Source organism: Macrotis lagotis, chromosome X (genome assembly GCF_037893015.1).
Source record: "Macrotis lagotis isolate mMagLag1 chromosome X, bilby.v1.9.chrom.fasta, whole genome shotgun sequence".
NCBI lineage: Eukaryota > Metazoa > Chordata > Mammalia > Peramelemorphia > Peramelidae > Macrotis > Macrotis lagotis.
The window spans coordinates 347,411,229-347,430,096 of record NC_133666.1 but is presented as its reverse complement, the minus strand read 5'-3'; the positions used below and the strand labels follow the sequence as shown (position 1 = coordinate 347,430,096).

Sequence of the window (18,868 nt, the reverse complement as noted above, 5' to 3'; positions counted from 1 at the left end):
AAATTTTCCTCTTTCATGATTCTGAGATAAAAGCTTGAGGCAGGATTCATTTTCAAATACATTTCAAATGATTTTTAAAGAAAAAAATTCTCTGCTAGTTTGAAATGCTCCAGGTATTCTTTTTCTTACATATTTTATTTGATAACCTAAATATTAGACAACTGCAGTCTCTTTTCTCCTAGGGGGTATGTTGTATGAGAAATTTACAAATGAAAGAAACTCAGCCTGACAAAAAAAAATCACAAGGAAAAAAGCCTTAGAATAAAAAAATCTAAACAAACTATTTACTATAATAAATGACGGTTGAATATGAGAATTCACCTACCTCCCATATACACCAAGGCATAATTCATAATGTTATAGAATATTATTCTCAAAATGTCAGATATATATATATATGTATATTTATATACATATGTGTGTGTGTGTGTGTGTGTGTGTGTGTGTGTGATTGTGAAATTTAGAACAGCAGAGGACCTTATCAAGTTTTCCCAATTCCCTCATTTGACAAAGAATCCAAGAGTCTAATGTCAGACAGGTAGTAAGTAGCGCTCAGCTTAGAGCTGAAAAGGATCTTAGAAACTAGCTAGTCCAATCCATTCCTAAAAAAAAAAAACATGATTTCTGTTCCTTCTACCTTAATTGTTCTTTTTACTACACAGAACTATCACATTCAAATAAGTAAAAGATGAGGCATGTTAAATAGACATACATATACTCCTTTCTTTTCCTTTCCTGCTCTATCTCTAAATAAGAGAAATAGGATGATTGATAGCTGTTTTGAACTAGATAAATGTTTGAACTAGATAATATATTCTGGGAAATAGCTTTTTTAAAAAATAATTTTTATGGTTCAAGAAAATACATAACTTCTGGTACATATTTCCTTTTTTTAATAATCATTTTTTATAATTCTAAATGACTATATTTGTGGAAAACTCTTACTTTTTGCTAATAAACCTGGTCTGCACACAGAGACTTTGCCTGAAGGAAGCCATCTGAATGTTAGAATTCTCTGGTGCTGGAGATTTATTCTTTTTATTAAAGTTTTGTTATTAAAACTAGATGTACTTTATAAATTTGATTTAATATCATTTTATTATTTTGCCTAATTATTAAAAGATTTTAAAATGTTACTATAGCAAAGGTAATATCTATAATTATAATGTTCTAGTCCCCTTGTTTTGAAAACTTTTTTATATCTTTAGCAGACATTTTAGCCTTTTTAAAGTTTGTCTTTGTGCTTATTTAATTCAGAAATTAGTAAGGAAGCACACAGTCACATCAGGAAAATTGTTCCATGAGATTTAACTTGTTTTCCTAAGTTTTAAATTTTTTCTTAAGTTACTGTCCTATACATCATGATGGAAACCTCAGTACTTTAAATGGGAAATGAAAGTTTCAGATAATTTTTTGTTGTTTGGTGCTGCATGAAAAAAACCTCATTTTTTTCTTTTTTACTATTACTAAATCTGAAACAGATGATTATGGGATGGCAGTAAACTTTCACTTGAAGTTAGTCAACTGTTGCTACAACCTGAATTCGTAGGGGGTATATCATGGCCATATGCTTGAGTGATATTCCATATTAGCATAAAAAAATGAACCAAATGGCACATCTTCCTAAAAGTTTTGCTCTAAATGTTTTGGTGGAAAGGGTGAGAGGAAGTGAGATCTGCAAGGTAAATTTATATTTCCCTTTAAGAAAAGAAAATGTTTCAGTAAAGAAAGTAGTACTTTTGACCAAAATATGTCTATTACCTCAGAGTCTTAGAGCTGAAAGGGACCTTAGAAACAAGCTAGTCCAATCCATTCCTAAAAAAAGAAACACTCAAGATTTTATCTTTTGATCTTTTTGAGTACCCCTTAAAATATATGAATATTCAAGTTCTTCACAAGTAATTACTCCATTTGAAAAGCCCAAATAGGGTCATGAAGAGTCAGATATTACTGAAATAACTGAACAACAACAAGACTAAGAATAGTCTTTTCAAATTCTATTCAACTCAACAAACATTTATTAAGCACTTACCAGTATGTTGAGGGTTGGATTAGAATATAACTCATAGATATTAAATATCTTTCTTTTATTTTCTGATTTTTCCCTTAAAAATTTTAATGTCTATAGCAACTGGTCATAAATAATCTGCCTTCTATCTCTCTCTATATTTTTTTAACATTCACATGTTCATTTGTTTACTAAACTCCTTGATTGGGTGCTCAATAGAATTCTCAGAGACTTTGGGGGGGAATATATTTATACAGTGGCACATTAAGAAGAAAGGTTCTTCAGTAGTTGGGGATTTTGGGTACTTGTCCATCAAAGAAGTTCCCTGATGTGTTTTGAGTCATGTCCATCCAGTACAGAGAATCTTTATAATTAATCTCATTAACTTTAGAAAAGGCCCCTCCCTTACTCCAGACTTTTATACATATGCATATATGTATATATATAATCTATATATAGTTATATAGATATGTATAAGCAAAATTTATGGTTTATGGTAGGTATATATGCATCTTTGTCTGCATGTTAGAATGTAAAGTTTTCTTATTTAGGATGTTTTTATTTTTTGTTTTTGTTTCCCTAGGGTCTAACATAGTTGCTTGTCCACAGTAGGCACTGAATAAATGCTCAGAGATTGATTAACATCTATCTCTTTAAAGACTGACTAGATACACATAATTCCTCTACTGTCTTGCAGTTTATTTTCCCCTGTGACGGAATTTGTGACAGAAAAATATGCTTTGTCCTTCACGGTCCTTCATTGCTTTGACTACCAACCCTTGGAAGAGCCTCTTACCTCCTGTCTATGCAAATATGCATATATAACTTACATATATATACATACATATTTTTACTTATATCATAGTGGCTAAATAACCAGCCTTAGAGCCAGGAAGATCTGGGTTCAACTCTTACATCTGATAATATTTTCTGAATATGATCTTGGGTAAGTCACTTAAACTTTCAGTGCTACTAGAAGTTCTTTAAAATTCCAGGTTTTAAGGAAGGTGGCAACCTATTATATTGTTACAGATGATTTTCAGTGATGTGGAATCTAAAGCATATATCCTAGCTAAACTGACAAAAGATTAACTACTTGTCAAGGGCAAGATGATGTTCTCTGAATACACTGTTCAGGCTGGGAGCCACCACATCTAGGCCAGCATCCAACAAAAATCAGAATGCCCCTAGTAAGAGATTAAGTCAAATCTTTAAACTGAATTTACCTTGTTGGATTCAAGAATCTCAGTCACAAACCAATATGACTTGGGGTTAAAATTTTCTTTGTAATTCCCTTTTGTCTCTGATTCTGAACAAGTCTCCTCAACCCTCACTGATGCATTTATCATTAGTGCCCAATAATATGCTCAGGAGAAGAATAAATGCCTCAAAACCAAAGCAAACTTACCTCCAAGGTTGTCTTTTATTGTCATGAAAATTAAGTTTAGAACTGAAACAAAAATTGTGTGAAAAAAACCAAAGCCATTACTTTTTACCCCATTCATTCACATTCCTGACTTTGTTATGCATATCTATTAGCAGCAAGATTTATTAGGTCACCCTGTACTATTTGGAGTTATACAAAAATTATCATTTATGTAAGTGACAGTTTTCTGTATTGGGGGAGAATAATATCTTTCTAGGAATATAAAACCATAATTTTGATGAGTGAGGTCAAGTTGATATGCTGATATATGTGTTTAGATTACCTGGCAACTGTTATATTACTTTTTAACAGAATTAAGACATCCTTAACCAAAATGCTTTTGTAGGGAGGAAAATAGGAAATTTTTGACAGATTGTAATATATAAAAATATAAATGTTTCATACGGGATGTTTGTATATAACATTATTAAGGTAATTCAGTACACTAAACCTTCTACAGTAAAGTCAAAGGAACAAAGGATCTAATGAACATTTATCTTTCTCTTCTCTTTTTTTGTCTAATATCTTTAACACAAAAAATCTAAACTTCTTAAAGACTGAATATCTTTTTTTCCTCTTTGTATCAATGATTTCTCAGAAAGTGACTTCTATATAGAAGGTTGTCAATACATGTCTGTTGAATAAAAGTAAAAGAGTCATTCATGTGAGCAATTACAATTTTGTTCTACTTCAGTGTGATTGTAGTATATTAGAGTATACTATGTTTTAATATACTCATTAAAATTATTGGAAAATTTGAAACTGAGGGGGGGAATAAATGACAAAAACAAAGATTTCAGTGTGTAGGAAAGCAGGGAGTAGAATGACAGTTATATTAACCATATTAGTAGGAGGAAAGCTTTTCTCAAAGTGACTTTCCTCATACTTGTTTTTTGCTGCATTATTTTTGTCAGGTGAATTATCTAAGAATTGCTTTTTTTCTTTCCCTCTTGAATTGGTTTTGTAAATGAGTTGCCCAATATGGTATTGGGAAAGAGAAATTATTTCTATCTTGTCTCATTCCAGAGATTTACACTACATTAATAGACTCTTGACACCTATTAGGGAAAGGATTGATGAAATATATAGTAGTTATTGCAAATAAATGTCTACCAGCCACAAAAGCTCCTCTAAATGAGATGTACAAAAAGAGAACAATTGGGGGTTTTATTTGTTCTAAGAAGACATAATCAAAACTTTACCATGTCAAGTAGGAAGAATTGAAGCTTTAATGAATTTGAGGAAATGAAAGTATATTCAAAACTTATTCAAAGGTTTTACATTTGAGCTATCTGAAGTAAAAGAAATTTATGCATGTAGATGTGAAAATCAATCTCTAAAATTGTTAGTGACTTATATTTCTTTATTCATACAAATCAATTAATTTAAAGGAAATCTTCTTTTCAAAGCTTTTATAAATTTTTCTACTTTAGGCCCATCCACTTATTAATGATGTTCTTTTCCCCATCATTATAGAAAGAGGTCTATGGTCCTGCTGATGTGGGTACTAAATTTTACCAACAATCTACTAGCACAGTTTTTTGTTACTATTAGAGATGCAGAAGAGTTAACTACCTTAATTACTGTTAAGTACTAGATAATGTTTCTGCCCCTGTGCTGGAGATTTGGGAGAGGAGGAATGGTGAAGAAATCTCCAAGATCATCAAATCTAATCACTTTAATTAAGAGATGAGAAAACAGGGTGATGGAAGTAAAAAGGCTTTGTTAATCATTAGTCCTAAATAAAAACCATGTGTCACAATCCATGGAGTACTGGATCTGGAATCAGGAAGACCTGAGTGTGAATTTTGCCTCTGACACTCACTAGCTATATTTCCCTGGGCAAGACACTTAACCTGTTTACCTCAGTTTCCTCAGTTGTAAAATGAGAAGAAGAAGAAGAATACCTAGCTTCCGGGTTTTTTGTGAAGGTCAACTGAGATTATATTTGTAAAACATTCAGTAGAGGATTTAGCACAAGGTGGTCACATTGAGAATAGCTTCTTCTCCCCCACAGTGTAACTGGTCAAATTGTAATTTTGTTACTTGCTTTCATAAACATAAAAGACTTTTTTTAGATAATTTGCTTTTTTCCCCTCTTGTAATATCACATTTTCCCAGTCATATTTTAATGAATGTGTTAAAACATACCCTTAGCATCCTATTAGAATGGAACCAAATTGGAACTTTCCAAATGAAAAGTTTTAAATAATTTTCATTTCTATATGCACAAAGCATATAGAATTATTTCTTTGGCTTCAGTCTGATTAAAATGTTTGTTTGTTTTGCTTCCTTCTTTCCTATACTTGTAAGCAGAAGCAGTCCTAAGATTTAAAGAAAGACACATTCTAAATATCAGGTTTTTTGCCACAATATTACCACATACTCCTATACTAGATGGAGTAAATAACACCAATGTTGCACTCCCTACCCTGAAGTGAATTCTAGTTGTTTTTATTATAAAATACAAGTTACTTGAATGTTAAACATTTTCCACCTACCTGCCTAGGTGTGCTTATAGCTACATGTATACAGAGCTGGAAGATACCATAATATCATGGAATCTATTAGATGAGAAAATTCAGACCCAGATTAAATGACTTGTCCAGATTCACATGTTTGATCTTAGGTTTGTGATTCTATAGTCAGCACTCTTTTCTCTTAACCAGAGTTTCTCTCATGTAAGACATATTACTCCCCTTTATGGAATTTATTTTCTAACCAGAGTGGATTATCAGCTGCTACCTTGATTACTACAGTTCATCTCCAGCTTCTGTGCATTTGCTTAAGCAAATCCCTATGCCAAAAATGCCTTCTCTGCTTATACCTACTTGTCAGAATCCTTTTCCTTCAAAATTCAACTCAGATTCCATATGTTTGGGAATGCTTTTATAGATCCCTTACTCTAGTTGTTGGAATTGTCCCCTTCCCAAATTATTGATGTATATTATATATTAGGCCCCTTCTTGAGAACAAGATGTTGCTTTTTTCTATTTATTTACCCTGTAACTAGCATATTGACTTGCATATAAAAATGAATGTTGTCCAATATTTATTGAATAAAAGATTCTACTGCCTAATTGCCCTAGGGAAAACAGATTACTAGATATTCCTCAAAATATGATAAATAAATGAAACTTCTTATGTGATGAGATAAAAGAAGTCGTAGCTTGAAATATGTAGATGATCAGTAGAGCAAGATTATTACTAATGATATTGTTTAACATACTCAAACACTCAAAAATTATATATCACTTTCAAAAAATAAATCTTTTTATTTTTTCTAACAAAGACCTTGCTAGTCAATCAGGAGTTGGGAGTTACCTACTGTTCTTCTTCCTTAAGTGTAACCTTCTAATATAATCACTAATGCTTTCAAATGTTGTGGAAGATTCTCTAAATGTAAATTGAGTAGTTTTATTATTACTCTTTCTTTTTCTTTGGGGGCTATTGTCATTTATCCTGACTAGGAACTCAGACTCAACAGCATATCCTTCTTTGAGGTTTGGTTACATCCATCTACCTGTTGTCAATTCATGTTGGCCCCATCCCCTAGTCTTTAGATCCCTCTACCTCCTTGGTTCTTGAGGATATGGTAGCTCTCTTAATTGAATGACTTCAGTACACATATGATGTTCCCTCAAATACATTACCTTGGCAGTTCAACAGCCTCCAAAACTTTCATGACCTCTAGTTTCACTCTATTTCTAATTTACTGCCAATAAAAATTAATTAAACATTTAAGATATTTCATGTTGGTTTTTATATTATTATCACATATCTGTTCATTTTTCTGTAAGTCTATTACTGGTCAATAGGAGTCACAAAATTTTCAAACAGAAAAAAATCTGAACTTAGAAGATTAATTTTTAATAATATGTAATAAATCACCTATTCTATTCCGGTTTATGGGTATTTGATCTTTTTATTGAAGCCAGTATTTCCAAACTAAGTATGATAAACCTAAAGGAAGTATGGATTTGAATTTGTATTTGTCAGTGTACTATCAGAAAAGAAATCAAGATATAGAGCTCTTATTAAAAATGCAAATCCATTCTTATCTTGTCCAAACTGTTGATAGTAGATGAGCTGTAATGACATGGATTCTCTGCTACAAGATGCATAAATCTGCAAGTTCTATCAAACTGAAATTTCCATTATGGAATAATTTAGGCTGATGTAAGAAGTGATATTGATGCCAGGGACAAAATATAGCTGGTTAAAGGTTCAGATGGAACAGGAAAGAATTCATGTAAAAAGACTGACTGTACAGGCACCAACTCCCAAAGACAGGGAAAACTCCATCAAAGCATTAGGAATCTTTACAGGAAGGTTTCTGTCCTGCCTCAGAGCCTGAGCCTTCTCCTCACCCCCTGCCCCCACCCTCAGGAGCCTCACCCACCCCAAAGCTAATTAGTATCCATTGTATTTACTGATGAACATCTGTGGGAGCATGGACTGTTACAGATGCACAGTAGGTGCTTTAATACAGGCTTCAGCAACAACAAAAAAATAGACTGACTTTAAGGGGTAGGTAGGTAGGTGGTGCAATGTATAGAGCCTTGAAATCAGAAGGACCTGAGTTCAAATTCAGTCTTAGACAATTGATACTAGCTGTATGACCTTGAGCAATTCACTTAACAGCACTGCCTTGCAAAAACTAAAGAAAAAAAAGACTGACTTGACTCAGAAGAAATTTTAAGAATTTTTAGGAATCTTTAGGAATTTTAGGAAATCTTTAGGAAGATTTAAGTATTTCTGTAGAATATATGTATTATATATATTTGTATAGATAGAAAGATATACACATATAGATATAGATATACATATCTAGATATCTATAGCAAATACTTTATACTATAAATAGATATGGAATTTATACAAATATGTAGATATGTATTTATTTAGTATATATGTAGTATAGCAGAAGCTAAGGGAAAGAGATCCTTGAGAAAATAAGCAATAAGGAAAGGTGTAGGAGTAGGAGGTTACCTGGGGGATCATGCTCTCCAAAAGTAGGCTAGCTTCACTGGAGGGCAGCTAGGTGGTGCAGTGGACACTTTAGGGCTTTAGGGCACTGGCCCTAAAGTCAGAAGGACCTGAGTTCAAAATTGATCTCAGACACTTGCCACTTACTAGCTGTGTGACCTTGGGCAATTCACTTAACCCTGATTGCCTCATATCCAGGGCCATCTCTAGTCATCCTGATTCATATCTGGCCAATGTACTCAGATGACTGGAGGAGAAAGTGAGGACAGTGACAGCAAAGCCATCCCTTACTCAAATCCAATTCCTGTGCTTGTGATGACATCACCTCCCCTGATGTCATGGTCTTATTCGAAAAGAAAGGGCAAAAAAAAATAGAAAAGAAAGGACAAACATCATCCATTTCACTGTAAAACAAGTGATCAGGGTGGGAGAGGTTATTTGGGGGATCAGTCTCCCAGAGTGAGCTGCCCTCCCAAAGAAAGATAAGCCAACAGGGGATAAGCATCAAAGCAACCCACAGTGGGTTGCTGTCCAAAGGTGTATAGTTATCAGGGGATGTGTAGAAAAAAGGGCAGAGGGCAGGGAGAGTTTAGGGGAGCACACTCTCTTGGAGAAGTCTGCCCTCCCAAAGGAAGCAATGGAACTGAGGCGTGAATTTTTAAAGGGGAGGAAGATGAGGTAATTTAGATATATATTGATGGGAGCAAAGTTTAGTTATTTAGGGAGTTTAAATGTGGGGTGGTAGTCAAAGACAATCCTTTTAGGCTGGGGGGAATCCATTCTTTCCTTGATAGAAATTTTTTTTTGTGGGGGGGGGGCGGGGCAAGGATTTAAGGAATCCTGGCCTGACTGGAGCAAGATACTTTTCTAAAACTCCATTGACCTTATCTCATAGATTAGACAATGGGATTTTTGTGGGGGAAGCAGGGTATAGTTTAGTGTTAATGTAAGGTACTTTGTCAGTGCTGAGGAAACAGATGAACTATATAAGACATTTATCTTATCATTTTATGTACTTCAATATGATTTCCAAAATATGACCTCCATTAAGTCATAAATTCTTCCTCATTAGAATTTTCTAAGATTTCTTCTATAAACTGGGGTTAAACTGTCATCAGATATCAGCTATTAACTTTTAAATCTTATTAAAACCATCAGTAAGTTCAGAATGGATATTTAAGTTCTTGTTCTGAATGCTTATAGTATTGTACATGCATAAATAAATACTTAAATTCTAATGTAATTAATGCTTCATGGTTGGTGATAGCATTTAGAATATCTTTGTGAGTTTAAATTATCATTTTCTTTCCTTTTTTGTGTAAGAATTGGCATTTTCAGATATTAAGGCTCAACTTCATTTGTAATGAAGTATAAACCTTTAAAATATAGGGTTATAAAAACAAAATATAGGTTAGACATGAAGCTTTTTTTCTGTAAATCTGTAGGGAGCAGAAGGAGACCAGGAGGAGGGGGTGGATTTGGGATATTTAGATTTAAACAAGAATACACAAGACGTTAAATATCCCTGGAGGCCATTCTATTAGGGAGGACAAAATCTTATCAAAGAGTAACATCCTTCTATAATGCTATCTTGACTAAGGGAGGACAGATTCCCTCCTGGATTAAAGTACTAGGAGGGTAAAACCAGTATTCCTTCCTAGTCTAAAGGAGGACACATTCCATTCCTCATGATAGCTAAGGAATCAATCTTTGATCTAGAATATAGTTTTGAAAAGCTTATTGTACTTTGATAGAAGTCAAAATAATGAAAATATAAATGGCCAGGGACTTCCCTAAAGTCATATTGTCTAGAAATAGATAAAAGGAGCATTGAAAAGGTTTTGTTATGCTGGTTTTCTTCCTAAAGAGCTAATTTTTTTCCATTAAAATATAAATATGTATAATTAAACAAAAAAGTAAATGGATAAATTAAATAAATAAATGAGAAACTAATAATGTTTCCAGATATTTTGTTTCATAACTTCACCAGGTTGAGTTTTCATTATGTTTTGGATTTTTTTGTAGAGAAGCTTGTTGTTTTGTTTTTCTGTTTTTAAAGAAAAGGGGTTTGGATTTGTGATTTCACTAAAGGGACAAACTTATAGTGTGGAAACAGCCTCAACAATTGCAAATTGGCAACCCTCCTGAAATATTTTGTCCTAGAGATTTTTTTTGAGAAAGTGAGAAATTAAGTGCCTAAAGTCACTTGATTAATATGAGTAGAAGCACAATTAAACCCAGTCTTCCTGCTTCTCAAGGCTAGTATCTAGACCCTGCAAAAGAGAAGGGGAAAAAAAGACATTATTCAGTGTCTAGTACCCAGTTTTAAAAGATGGTCAATATCAAGAGTAGCTAGCTGGATTTGGAATGAGGAAACCATGAATTTGCTTAAACCCTTGTCAGCCTCATTTTTCTGATCTGTAAAATGGGGGCTATAATAAAAACTTTTTTTCCCCAATGTTATATAGAGGAGCCAATATATTTGTAAGACCACACTACAAAATTTAAAATATTATCAAAATTATTATTGTCATTGTTGTTATTAAAAGTCATCATTATTGCAATTGCCCCTTTGTTTTAAAATACTCATTTTAGAATGTGCCTTCTCCATTTGTTGATAACTGTAAAACAGGAAGAAAAAACTAGCTTTTGTGTGCTACAGATTATATTATTGACTATAAAAGTACAATCATTAAAGTTTACAAAGTAATTTACACTCAGATAGTTTGAGTATCATTGTTCCCATTTTATCGAGGAGTAAACTGTTACTCAGCAGGAATGAAACTTGCCTAACTTCACAAAGTATGGGGACAAAGATAGACTTTAAATATCTCACTATTTTATAAGGTCTGATTTCAGCCCCAGAAGAGCGTATTGTTTTCAGAGGAAATGCAAGATTGACTTACATAAGTCGATATAAAAACATGATATAACTAAGTTGTGTTCTAAATACAACAAAAAGACCATAGAAATTGCTGCTTAAAATGGAAATTGTATGTGGTCCAAGGATTAGGCAACTTGGTTATGGCTCAAAGCTTTGTCAGTCTTCCAGTTTTCATTCTGAAGCCCAGTGCTCTTTCCATTAATCTGTATTGAATTCATCTTTTATCCTTCATTATCCATCTAACAGTTTAGTTTTATATATTCAACTGCATATATATATATATATTAGAAGATGAAATCAGTATTCTGAATTTTTGAATTTTTTTTTTAGGTTTTTGCAAGGCAAATGGGTTAAGTGGCAATTTTTGAATTTTTAGCTAAAATTAAGGTTGGTTTTTTCTCTTGTTTCTTCAATTTCATTAGGAAGGGGACTTCTACTGAAGGCACATTCCAAAACTTTGCTGTCGCTTGAAGGTAGTTCTTTGTTCTTTGCTAATGGAGGCAAGCTCTTACAGGGTTTGTCAAATTCCAAAGACTTGGAATATGAGTGTAGTAATAAAATACATGTCTATCATTGTAGGACTATGCTGGCTAATTTTGAAGTGGTTCATTGTTAGAAAAAAAATTGAATGATTATAGATGAGTTAATTTGTTTTTTAGAACAACTCTGGTGCTTAGGGCAGTGCCAGGTATATAAAAGGCATTTAATAAATGCTAGAAGAATGATTGAGTAAAGAAAGCAATTCACTAAGGCATATGTGGGTTATAACATCTATTGGTAGAAGTGATTCTCATCCTGTCAAAACCATAGGTCCTTGAAATATTGAAAAAATAAATGCAAAATTTCTTAGTCTGCTATTCAGACCATAGTGAAAATTTTTTTTTGTTTACTCATCCAAAAAGAAAAGTCAATAAGGAGCCATTAATTTTGATCAAGAAAATATTTCAAAATAAATTTAATTATTCCATAAATTATAGAAAAACAGGAAAGGATTATTAAAAAGAAATGGATGCCTTGCAAGTCATAATATGATCCCTGATCTCAAGGAGCTTATAGTCCCTGATGAGAAGAGGTACAGGTAAACTGTAAGTTAAACAATTCAAGTACTAGAAATAGGCAGCATGTAAATGATGGATAAATAAGTGGAGATGAGTACTGCTTTGTGCCCCTCAGCCAGTGGTTTCCCTCCTTGTCTGCTTCAGCAAGTTCTGTCTCTCCCTTGGTCATAGAAGTCCATAGTGCTATTACTGTCAATTGACAGAACAGAATTCCTCTTAATTAAAGACTTCTAAACATGAAAGATAGTGGAGTTCCAAATGAACATGAATTTAGCTATTTCCAATAATAAATTGGATTTATTTCTCTTAATGGGATCAGAGTACATTTTAGGAAAGCTCATTTGTATTTAGAAGTCTTTTGCTTTGGAGAACCTGTATGAAGTATTGCCAAAAAGGACACTTAACTCTGGCAGAGAAATTCATTGGTTAAAAACAATGAAAAATAAATCTTGGGGAGTATTGATAATGGTTGAAGAGAAAGATTCAACACCAAGAAATGCCACATTATATCCACTAAACATAGAGTGAAGGATTTATTTCTGAAAAGCTCATACTTTTATGTATTGCAAATTTCAGGTCTGATTAAAGAATTTGAATTATAAAAAGTATCAGTTTACCTTCTTGTATGTATGTTGACCTGGTTGATAATAAGAGTAGATAGAAAAAAAGACCATGCAGAACTACCCATAACTGAGTGGTTCTTCAGAAAGAATTTGTTGCAAAGTAGAGAGGATCCTTGATGATCCTCTGTGCATTTTTTTCTACATTTGATGGTAATGCCAAAGCATTTTCTGAATTTTTAAAAAATGATTTCTTAGTTGTGTGATAGTTCAGTCTCCATAAACAAATGAACAAAATGAAAAACTACCTTAATGCGTAATTGCTTATCTATTAGATTTCTTTAATTTTGTCCTAAAACCATATTAGAAAGTCTCAGTGTTAGGAGCTTTTAGAAAAACCATTTTAGAAAAAGAGCTTTACAACAATGTAAAAATTATTCACTTTCACCCAAGGGAGAAATAAAATATTTTTAAGTGCCAGTATCTAAGTGGTTTTATAGGAAGAGATGTACTAAATCAGATTGAGGCCTGATTCTCTGAGATAAACTGCAAACTGAGATCATATACTTGAAAGCTGGGCATTGGGACTATATTTTCCCTTTAAGTGCAGATTTTGTCCCAGAGTATTTTGAAAAGTATCATGAAATTTCCACAAATATACTTTATTACAGACTTGTAATTAAGGGAGTTTGAACTCAATATTAGTTGAAAGCAGCAATATAAAATGTAATGTTACCATAAGATCATATTTTATAAGGGGGGAGGGGAAGTTGTGCTTAAGATCAAATTAATAGTAAAATAAAAGGATAATTTGCATTGACACCTAGGGTAGTACTATCTAAGATTTGCATATGGCTTCATCAGCTTCTTGTTGCTGTTTTATTGTCAAAGTAAGCAGCAAGTCAAGTGATATTCAGACTAAGGGTTCCATTGGTTTTGAGATTCACTGCTATCCATGGAATTCCGTGTACCAGATACACTAGGTTTAGAACATTAAATCAATTTCTGCTTTTACCTACATAAAGTGTCTGATCTATGCATGTAACTAAATATTAGAAGTTCCACATATAGCCTTAAAAATACAACTGACTTTTAAGTAATTTTCCTTTGTCAAATGTTCCATTTATTAGTGATGGGATCCATTCACTAATTCACATTAAATTATAAGCTGCTGGAAGACTAACCATTTCTCATCTTTCTATTTGGGCACCTAGTATAGGGCCTTACATGGAATAATTGCTAAATAAATATTTTAATTAAATGACAACATTATTATATTTATACACTATTGGTTAGGTTACATCCCACACAATCCTTTTTAAATAATAATGAATCCAAATTCTAATGTGTACTGTTTCAGTAGCCACTAACCACAAGTTGCTTCTATTAGGAAAACATACTTATGAGTTCTAACTTGGAAAGAAAGAACACATGACCTCTCTTGGCAATGACCCTGAGAGAAGATAGATATCAATGCTGTAGTAATTTGTTAAACTTGAATTAAGTACAGTCAAGTTAACACTGTTTCTCCAAAATCTCCAAGCTTTCAATGTGGGTTGAAATAACTTCAAAGAAGAGAAGAGAAGAGAAGAGAGAGAAGAGAAGAGAAGAGAAGAGAAGAGAAGAGAAGAGAAGAGAAGAGAAGAGAAGAGAAGAGAAGAGAAGAGAAGAGAAGAGAAGAGAAGAGAAGAGAGAACAATCAGCAGCCATAATAACAAAATTATAAGGAAAATCCAAGACAAAGAATGTGCTTAACTGAACACTGCCTGGCCCAATAAGCAAAATTAAAATTTCCCAATACCCAGTGCTATTAGGAAGATAGAAACAGCATGAGTATAAACAGGATTCTGAAAACAAACCTATACATTCTTTTTTTGTCTTTTTCAGTGCATTTTAAAATGTGAGGTTTTGAGATGCAGTCAAAAGATTAAGGAGTTAAGAGTCAAAGAACTTCTTTATTCCCAGTTCTGCAACCATCTAGTAGTGGGAATTTAGATGTCACTCTACCTGTCTGAGTCTCTGTTCCTGCTCTGTAAAATCATAATTTCCAAGGTTCTTTCTGCTCCACAGTTCTTTGATTCTTAGATAGTTTCTGTCAAACCAGACAAGAACCATTGACAAGTTCTTGGTATGCATCATTTATAATGTCTGGGCTCAATATCGCATTGAACACTGCTGCAGTTCTGAAACTGACTTGATTTTATGGATAAGTGAACATTTGAAAAATGTTTTGATGTCATTGCAACTTTGCACTGCTATCAAATGAAGCTGATAGAAACAATTGGCATCATCTTGTTAAGTACCTAAATGTAAGAAACTAAGAAAATAGGTTCTCATATTAGCTATACTACATTAGTCTACACAGAATATTATCCTGAATATTAGTTCTCTGTGTTTGCTTCATCAAAAAGAAAAAAAATTAAATGGTCAAGTTGGAGAAGATGAGTGATGGTAACTAGAGAAGAGGAAAGAGGAAGGACTCAGGAGGTTTTGCCCTTACCTTGCAAGTAATGATAGTACAACAAGATTTAAAAATGACCTAGTATCTTAGTTTCCTGAGAAACTAAGGAAAAGGTAACCATGTCTCAAAGTAGAGTTGGTAGTGCCAGGAAGACTTAAAAAGATATTAAATAACTTTGATCAATGCAATGAAAAACCATGGTATCTAGAGGACTGACAATATTCATCAACTGCCTTAAAATGCAGAATGAGGCACAAATTTTTGGATGTGGACAATGTAGGAATTTATTTTTATGAAATATGCATATTTGATATAATTTTCTTTTTCTTTGAAAAATTCTTCAATAACAGGAGTGGCAAAGAGATAATAAATGCTCATTAAAAATAGTTATTATTAAGAAAGCTAAGAGAGGGAGTAAATAAAAGTCCACTCACATCTAATCTTCCCCATTCACCCTACTACCTACTCAGTCAATCCAACAAGGAAAAGCAGTGTGGAATAAATAAGAAGAGACTGAAGATTGGAGTGAGGGTTTTGGGGGGAGGAGACTTTAAGGATTGATGTGGGTTCATTTTTGGAAAAATTCACCATTCAGAAAGGTGAGAAAAAGTATAAATTTTAATTTACAGATTACTACAAAAGTTCACAGGTTACTACCAAAAGGTTACAATTTAGGTTCTTTGGAAAACAGTAAGATAGTGAATTTCATTAGAAGATGTGGAGTTAAACAAAGAAGAAACAGACACAAGCTTGGCTGGTGAGAACATCAAGGACAGTTAAGAGTTAGGAAAGAAAGAGATTATTTGGGGTTTCACACTCCCCCATATTAAATTGCCTTTACAGGAAGACAGTTAAGCAGGGTATAAACAATAAAGAATGGCATAGGAGCACGACAGTTTGGGGGATGATGCTCTTTGCAGAGAAGCTCAACTGAGGAGAATCTGAGTTTTTAAGGAAAATGTAAGGAAACATAAGTGGGAGCAGGTATCTCAGAGAGCAGAGATATTTCAATGAGAGATAAATAGGTTAAGGCAGGGATCCATTGCTTTTGATGGGAACTTTGAAGCCTGGGGGGCAGGGATTTAGAAAAATGCTTTTCTGGGAGGTGCAAAATACTTTACTTAAAGTTCAAAAGTCCATTGACCTTAATTCATAGCTTGGACAATGCAATGGTGAGGGGCTGGGGGTGGGAGTCAGTGTAAGTAATTATAGAACATATTTCTCTTAACATTTTCTCTACTTCTAGACTACAGAGAACTGACAATGTATATCTTTCTATGTATTGGTGCTCATACACTAAAGGGTTTCAAGGATTTTTCTCATTCATAAATATTTCTCTATATATATGTACACACATGTATTTATAACAATGTTCATATTTCTATACTCGTGACTTTTAATCAATATCTAAGCATTTAAATATGCAAGAAACTCTGCTACATATTTCAAATAATCATTCCTTTATATTGTGCCCTATATAACTACTCAAGTTATGTTGATAACTCCTGTCTTAGTAATCCTTCTTCAGAGATTCATCATTGAAGGCATCACCTTGGAGACTTGAAACTGGTTAATTTTATGGTTAAGAATATTTGCATCCATTTAACTTTATTTCCCTTTTTCTCCTATAATGGGGATTGAGAGAACATGACTAGATTGCAGATGTGTATTTATCCTTTAAATGTGCTTGAGGTTGAGCATTGCTATGAAATCAAACTCTTTTAATGAGCAGAAATCATGGAATAATGTGTGTGCCCTCTGGTGGCACTGATCTGCCTCTGTCTTATTAGTTTAGTTATTTGTGTCCATATCTTATCTCTCTAAGACAGTGGACTTCTGGAGGGCATGGCTTATGCCTTAGCAATGAATCAACAGGCATCTAGTAATGCCTGCTTTGTCCCAATCTCAGTATTAGACACTGGTGAAACAAATGCAGAAGGAGACTATCCTACCCTTAAGGAGTTTCTTTTTGGACATATTCACTGATAAGTCAAAGAAGATAGCATCAAATAGTGTTTTATGGGCTAATCCCTGCCCCTACCCCTACCCCTTTGATGGGACTTTAACCCCTTAGAGAGTCTGGAAAAGCCTCTTGAAAGTCAAATTTGAGCTGAACCTTGAAAAGTATTGAGCATGGATTTAGAAAGGACTTTAGTAGCTATCTATTCCCCTCCTTTTACATGTTCTCACTCCAAACACAAAAGAGACAGAGAAGAAGAGAGAGGGAGAGGAGGGAGAGGGAGAGGGAGAGGGGGAGGGGGAGGGGGAGAGGAGGGGGAGGGGGAGAGGGAGAGGAGGAAGAGGGAAAGGGAGAGATGGAGGGAGGGAGTCAGGTAGAGAGAGGAGTCAAGATTGTGCTTATTTTGTGATCAGAAAGTGAGCCTTTTATCTGAAAGAGAAAATTTTATTGAAAACATAAGTTTATTTGATTTCAGGTATGTTAAGATTAAAATGCCTATGGCAGGCATTAGGAACTGGGGCAATGAATGGGAGAAGGGAGAAGCTAGATACAGGTGTTGCTGTTGAGATATAGAGAAGATAGAAGAATTGAGGTCACTGAAAAAGTGAAAGAATTTGTGGACTCCCTTTGGGATTTTACAGCTGCTCAGTATTTTATTATGAAACACAGCAAAGTAAACAGATTAAAAAACTTTAACCCCTGAAGAGTCAACAAGCACTTTTAGGATGAGGTGAATAACAAAAGTTAGACTAGACTAGACTCAATTGTTTGGTAGACAGAGATAGAGAGAGGCAAGGATAAAGACAGTCAGAGCTGACTAGACCAGAGAGAGAGAGAGAGAGAGAGAGAGAAGAGCAGGCAGCCATTAAGCTACAGGGGAGGACCATGGTGTTCCATGTGGCCTAAGAAAAAATATGAGAAAAACCCATCCTACTGGATGGAAGTTAGAGTCCAAGAAGAAGCCTCAAGAAGTCACTGTGCTTCCTGTGGGAGGTTGGACAAGGGGTGGTGCTTGGGGGGAGGGTCTTGCCCTTTGGACCAGGTATCTTCCAGTGGCAAGCTATATACTGGTCCTTCCTGTCTCAAGACATGGCAACTTCAAGTTCAACATGTCATATCCTGTCACACTAGTATCTATGCCCAAGGTTAGTTGAAGGGGAAAATGGGAGACAGGATACAATCAACAGGATTCAGTTTACATCTCAGGAGCAAACAACCTTCCACAATTAAGAAGACATTAACAGCATTAAAGCTACATTCATAATTCTCTGCATCACAGAGAGACCATTTACGAGGTAATATATTACAATGGTCTATATATATATAAAGGAGATGGATGTTTGAACTAGGGTAGGGATCCTGTGAGTGGAAAAGAGATGCATAAAAGATACATTGTACAGACAGAATTAAAAAAAGACTCACCAGCTGATGAAAGATATGCATTAATTGCTGGTTACTTGTAGTATCTTTGTATTTATTCCACAAACTATTTTTCCTTGATACATGATTGAAGACTGGGAAT

The 18,868-nt window shown here is 33.9% G+C and overlaps 1 protein-coding gene across 3 annotated transcripts in view; it reads left to right on the top strand.

Moving 5' to 3' along the window:
- The window catches only part of CTNND2 (catenin delta 2), a 1,202,081-nt gene that overhangs the window by 485,113 nt on the left and 698,100 nt on the right, over positions 1 to 18,868 (top strand). The gene's annotated exons all lie outside the window — the stretch shown is intronic.